The 6,980-nt window shown below is 35.9% G+C and overlaps 1 non-coding gene across 1 annotated transcript; it reads left to right on the top strand.

The window, feature by feature from the left end:
• The first annotated feature begins 5,448 nt into the window (after positions 1-5,448).
• LOC114580779 lies at positions 5,449-5,547 on the top strand. The gene has a single exon (XR_003702339.1). It is a non-coding gene; the product is annotated as a U6 spliceosomal RNA (small nuclear RNA).
• Positions 5,548-6,980: the final 1,433 nt, after the last annotated feature.

Here is a 6,980-nt window from a genome sequence, read left to right as displayed (position 1 = left end):
TCTTCTAGGGAAGGTCCCGAAGTTCCTTCACTGGTGGCATTTTACCCCCCAGGGTAGAAAGAGGTAGATATCGAGCGTCTATGATTTATAAACTAATTTCTGGACTAATGGGAGTTGGAGCGAGAAGCTCTAACGATATGGCTGCTGCGCCTGTTGACTATCGTAGCAATACTTGAAGTTGTGGAATACATTTCCCACAGACGGCGCCAAACTGTTGCGGACTAGAATATACACGATGGTAGAGTTAGAAAGTATTTGTCTTAGCATTGCACTGATATTCAGCACATAAACAGAAGATAAAATAACACCATGGATTTTTATGTTGAAAACATGGAAAGGGGAAAAACAACGGGGCCACGCCCAGTTGAAAAAGTTCCACTAGTGTTTGCTTGGAATACAAGAGACTGACTCATCCTTAAATTTAGGAATATCAGATTACAATAAATCTTTTCATGATTGAAAATCAGTTACAACGTCGGGCAGAGTTCCGGCGTAATTCCTAAGTTGAGCAGAATTTCGTTGTCGTTCGAAAGTCTGGTAGAATTCTGGCATCGGGCAGAATTCTGGCATCACTTGGGAAGAATTCTTGCATCACTCAGGCATCCGGCCAAATTCCGACGTCACACGGGCGTCGGGAAGAACTCCGGCGGTGGTTTAGGATGAGTTATTCCCTCGTATCCTTCCATTCTCTTCTTCTCTTCTTCTTGCTTCTAGCTTCTTGCTTGGGTCCCCTCTCCCCCTCACGAGAAATGAGGGGTCTATTTATAGATTTTCTGGAGTGACATAGCTTGTAAATAAGTGTGAGACCAGGGGCAAATAGGGAGTGGTCGAATGGACGGCCGATATTAAATCCATTGATCGTGCACCGTTCATCAGACATTTGAAGGTCTTAATGATGTTGGAATTCAACGATCTTGGACTCATTGGATTGTCTCTTTGAGCCGCTCAATTTGACAATAAGCTTGTCAAATTTGGATACTATCTGGTAACCCAAATTGTGATACAAACTTTCCAACAGTGCTTCGGGTCCTTGATTTGGACTCATTTGGGCTCGGATTGAGTTCAAGTTGGTGTCGTTGGGTTCGTATTTTTAGGACGCTCAGTTTGACAATAAGTTTGCTGAAATCTGAGTTCATAGATGATCCTGAATTTAATTTTTGAAGTTTCTAATTTGATTTTGCCTTGAGATTCGTGCCCGATCAAGATAATTTTTTAAGGATATATCAATAAAGATTATGTCATAATAATTTTTTATAAATATTATTGATATATTCTCAAAAACATTATCTTAATCGAGCACGAATCTCCAGGAATAAATTAAGTTAGATACTTCAAAATTTTAATTCGGGATCATCTGAACTCCGATTTCAGCAAACTTATTGTCGAACTGATTGTCACAGAAATACAAACCCAATGACACGAAATTTGACTCAATCTGAGCCCAAATGAAGCCAAATCAAAGACCTGAAGAGCTATTGGAAGATTCGAACCACAATTTGGGTTACCAAATGGTTTCCAAACATGAAATGCTTATAGTCGAATCAAGCATCTAGACGAGAAAAATCCAACGAGCTCGAGATCGCTGAATTCTGATATCATTAAGACCTTCGAATGTCTGGTGAACGGTCCATGATCAAGGGATTCAATATCGGTTGTCCATTCAAACCACTCTATAATTTTCTTTGATCCTCCTCCAATTTACAGGCCATGCCACTCCAGAAATCTATAAATAGCCCCTCATTTTTCTTGATAGGGGGAGGGACCAAAGCAAGGAGGAGGGCCCAAGAAAGAAGAAGAAGATAATAATAGGAGGGAAGAAACTCCTCATCGACCACTGCCGGAATTCCACCCGGCTTCCAAGTGACGCAGGAATTCCGGCCGACTTCTGCCTGACTTCTAAGTGACGCCGGAATTCTTCCCAAACTGCAAGTGACGCCGAGATTCTTCCCAAGTGATGCCAAAATTCCGCCCGACCTCCGAGTGACGTCGGAATTCCACCCGACCTCTAAGTAACGTCAGAGTTTCACTCGAACTCCAAGTAACACCGGAGTTCTCCCCGAATACCATCCGACGCCGGAGTTCTCCTCGACTACCAACTGACGTCGGACTTCTACCCAACGTCGAAACTTCACTCGTTGCCAAGTTTCTACTCGACGTCAGACTTCTGCCTGTTGTCAGACTTTTGCCGGACATCTATCCGATGCTGGATTTCTGACCGTTGATGGATTTCTACCTGACACCATCCTTTTTGTCGTCGCTAGACAATAGTCCTTCTAGCCTCCGTCGCTCGCTGACAACGGTCCTTCTGACTAATGTCGCCCGCCGACGATAGTCCTTCCGGCCTCCATCGCCCGCCAACAACAGTCCTTCCGACTTACGTTGCCCGCCCACTACAATCCTTCCGACCTCTGTCGCCCGCCGACTACAGTCATTCTGACTTACGTCGTCCACCGACTACAGTCTTTCAGACCAAACAAACACATCAATAATGATGCTATGTATTCTCACCATATAATGTACTCTCTAAGATGTACATCAAGCTAAGGCCTTCTCTCGAGGAAGGACCTCATTTGTAATCGACTACAATACTAGTGGATTCATTCATACTGAGCCAGGCCCCGTAGTTTTTACCCCTTTTCAGGGGTTTTTTACATAAAAATCTTAGTGTCTTGTAAATGTTACATACCCTCTCTCTTATCTGATTGCGTGCCGGATTTTCGTACAATGCTAAGACGTAAAACTTTATATTTCTCTACCGCCGCGAATACTCGTTGACGCAACAATTGTATATAATAATTTGAATTATATTAATCACAACATAAATCATACTATTTTTAAATATCATAATAATATGTTTCGCATTAGGATATTATCTACATTTTTTTATGATAATGTATTACACATCACACTAAGGTTTTATTTGGAATAGCTTTTTTTTTTTTTTTTTTTTTTTTTTATTTTTTTTTTTTTTTTTTTGCTTTCTAATTTAGTTTTTTTTTTTTACAAAAAATTCTAGTTCAAAAAATTTTTTATAAAAAAAAATTGCTTTTGAAAGAAACAAAAAAATTGCCTCAGATGAAGCCAAAAAGAGCACATTTGCAACAAATAAATTACTGAAATTGGTAATGATGAAAATTTAAAACTTTTTTCTAACGGTGGATGTTATTATATTATACAAAATCAAACTATCATATTTTCGTGTGGATGGACGATCAACCGGTAACTTCGAGGGTGAATCTAGTAGTGGTAAAATGATGGAATTATGGTTTTGTTTGGAATGATTTTTTTATTGTTTTTTAAAACAGAACTTTTTTTATTGCAGAATGTAAAGAAGGAATTTTTAGTGAGGAGAAGCCATAGTTTTTTAAAGAATTTTTTTTTTTTCTTTGGTCTGCCTTTTTCATTGCTTCGCACCTCAAAAAACAACAATCAAATCTAAGAATTCCTTATCATTTCATTTGAAAGAACAAAATGTTTTTTAAGTTTCATATCTTTATTTTCTTCTTTGTTTGAATTGTTCCGCATCTTTCTTCGAGTTTTTTTTTTTTTTTTTGTTACTAAAATTTTATTTTAAAAACCAATAAAAAAGTCGTTGCAAACGAAGCCTAAAAGTAGTTTTGCACCGATGGTTCGGTGATGTTGAACCACCAATTTACAGCTAGCTTCTCACTCAGACCTGGTCTAACATGTAATCCTCTTTTTGGAAAAAAAAAGAGGAGATAGATAAAAGACCCGATCCAACACAGAGTTTAATATTTTTTAGAATATTTTAGTCATTAAGATAAATTCTTATATATATCATTTATGCAAACTTCAAATCCAATACTAGTTGTCAAATCTGTCAACCAAAAGATCAAGGTGAGCTATGTACGGAGTTTAATATGTGAGCTCCAGTTTGAGCTAGAGCTCGAGCTCGAAGCTCGAAGCTCGATAAGCTCAACTTACAAGCTCGTTATCTTGTTGAGTTCGGGCATGCTCAGCCTACTTATACCTTTTGTAAAAATGGTGTCGATTCAAGCTTGATTTATCTGAATCTCAAGTAGATCTGGTTGAAATATGATTGGCTTAGATCCAATCAAATTACTTGATGGGTCAAAGTTTTTGATCTGAATCCAACTCAAATTGAATCTAATTGTTTATTTTGTTTATTATATGGATCATGTCTTTTTAAAATCAACATAAGTCATTTAGTATGAACTCAACCTGTTAAACTAAATCTGACATGTTTAACTCAAACTTGACCTATTAAGCCTGAATCTGAATAATAGTTGGATCAATTTTAGTCAATGTCAAATTTTTAGGCTAGTTTGAACCCAATAAAAATTTTAATCGGGTCAACATTTCAAACTCAAACTTGCTCCGAAATTTAATCAAGTCAATCAAAACACAAATTATAGTATGGGATTGATCAAATAACTATTTATTTTACATATTCTAATAAGTTAATAAATATAATTATCATATTAAATTGATTTATATAGTGTCATCTAATTTAGTTAACTAATATTTTCAACACTTTATCAAGATTTTTAAAATTGAATTTCTCTTATATTAAAGATCTATTTGGGACAACTTTTTGGCTGGATAATTTTTTCAACAACAAACACAAATTCTATTTAGCCACTGTTTTATGTGCTACAAATATACTTTCTACAACAGCTATAAGGTTTTGTTTGAGACAGCTTTTTTCCTACTGCTTTCTAGTTCAAAAATATTTTATTTTTGAACTAGAAAGCCGCTTTAAGAAGCAGTAAGAAAGTCATCTCAAACGAAGCCTAAAACAATTTCTCTACAACATCATTACAAAGCAATAAGAAAGTCATATCAAATAAAACCTAAATTTATATTTCAAGGCTTTAAAAGTTTCTCCCAAATAACAAAAAAAAAATTTGTTGGGCCTAATAATTAATTAATTAATGCCAAAGACTAGGGAAGGTATAGCATGTGCATATGCACTCTTTATGAGAAAGTAAGGTTGTCATACAGAAAAGAAGGTTCAGTTAATGTAGAATTTGGTCTTTTCATTTTAAGAAGTTGCGTATTGAGCAATAGATGGCCTTTATAAAAGAACTGAGGGATGGAAATCCAAAGGAGCAAAATTGCTTTCCCCCAAGGAACTCAACTACAAGTCTACAACCACAAGCAATTTGAAAGAAAGGTCAGCGAGAGAACTTAACATGAAATTCCTTTGAGGAACAAAAGATCTCTGTCCATCATATCGATCAGGAAGAAAAGCTCCTCTCTTTTTTTTTTCGAGGGGAGGACCGGATTTTTGAGCCAATAAGTCAATTTCACTCACATCACGTATGCAAACTTCAAATCTAAGGCCTCTTGATTAGTAGCAAAAATTTCAAACCAATAGATCATGATAAGTTGTTTATCAAGAACAAAAGTCTTATGACCTTATTTGGTTGAACAAGTTCCATTATGGAAATCGAATTTACTTTTGTCTCTTTGGAGACATTAGATAAAATTGGAACGAAACAACGAAGATCAGCATGACCACGGCGCAAGGATGACACGCATAAATAGTCTTGAGATGATGGTAAGCTAAATATCAAGACTAAATTTGAAAAGAAAATATTGCATTCAGAAAAAAAAATGTGAAAGTATTATGGGTGTCAATATTTGACACGACACGAAAATCTGACCCGGAAAATCCGGGTTAGACCCAACCCGATTTCAAAACAGGTGGGGTTCGGGTTCCAGAAATTGACCCGTTTGAAAAACGGGTCGGCTTCGGGTTGACCCGACGGGTTGCCGGGTCAACTCGCGAACCCGTTTAATTCAAAAAATTTAGGTTTAGGCCGCGCCTGCGCCCGCTCTGCCCGCGCAGAAAATAAATGTGAAAGTATAAAGGATTAAAAGCAAAAGTACAAGTAAAAAAGAAAAATAAAATTAGTAGTTAGAATTCTTTTATATTCGGCTATCTTGATCAAAGAGTTAAAGCTCATCCTCGCATTTTAAGTAAGCTCTTCTCTTTTACTTTTATAGATCTAACTTGTCCGTCAAATTCTTATACTCTATGTGCGAGGATTACTTCATTACGTTATCATCTTTTCTCAACAAGGGAAACTCATCTCTTTTTAAAAACTTTGTCTTTCAGGATATCAACAGCTTTTGTCACTAATTTATTCTCGACTTCTTCTTCTATTATAACTTATTCAATTCAGCAATATTAGTTTCAAAATTTTGTATGGTGGTTTATTGCTAAAATAGTTGTCTTAGGCTTTGTTTGGAATGGTTTTCTTACTGCTTTATAAAATTGTTTTTCAGTACAAAAATTTCTTGAAGGCAAAGAAAACGTAGTTGTCTAAAGCTATCCCAAATGAAGCCTTAATATTCACTTGTAATTATTCAACATAATATAATTGTGATACCAAATCGCCACATTCATTTTCATGACAGCATAAGCAAATTTGATAGCGGAGGCTTGACTTATTTTCATTTGATTAGTCAAAGAAAACATGGTAGAGCCAAGTTTGAAGGCAATTGATAAGGCTTTTCACCAAAAAAGAAAAATAAAATTAGTAGTTAGAATTCTTTTATATTCGGCTATCTTGATCAAAGAGTTAAAGCTCATCCTCGCAATTTAAGCAAGCTCTTCTCTTTTACTTTTATAGATCTAACTTGTCCGTCAAATTCTTATACTCTATGTGCGAGGATTACTTCATTACCTTATCATCTTTTCTCAACAAGGGGAACTCATCTCTTTTTAAAAACTTTATCTTGAGATTTTAAAGTCATCTTCATCTATTTGTTGAAAGTCAAAGCCCCTAACCAGCGGATCAATGTGAGCTGCGTGATACTTAGAGACTTTAAAGTCATCGAAGATAATTTCCTCGATAAGAGTTTATGAAGAAAAAATAATATATAAACTAAGTAGAAAGAAAGAAGTCCTAAAAAACTTAGAACCTGCCCATTGAAGTGAGTTTTCTACAACGAAATAATGAAAAACAGAAGGAAACGAGTCTTATAAG

Source organism: Dendrobium catenatum, unplaced genomic scaffold, assembly GCF_001605985.2.
Source record: "Dendrobium catenatum unplaced genomic scaffold, ASM160598v2 fragScaff_scaffold_1260, whole genome shotgun sequence".
In the NCBI taxonomy this organism is placed as follows: Eukaryota; Viridiplantae; Streptophyta; class Magnoliopsida; order Asparagales; family Orchidaceae; genus Dendrobium; species Dendrobium catenatum.
The sequence above is the reverse complement of the archived record's forward strand: the minus strand, read 5'-3'. Positions and strand labels throughout refer to the sequence as shown.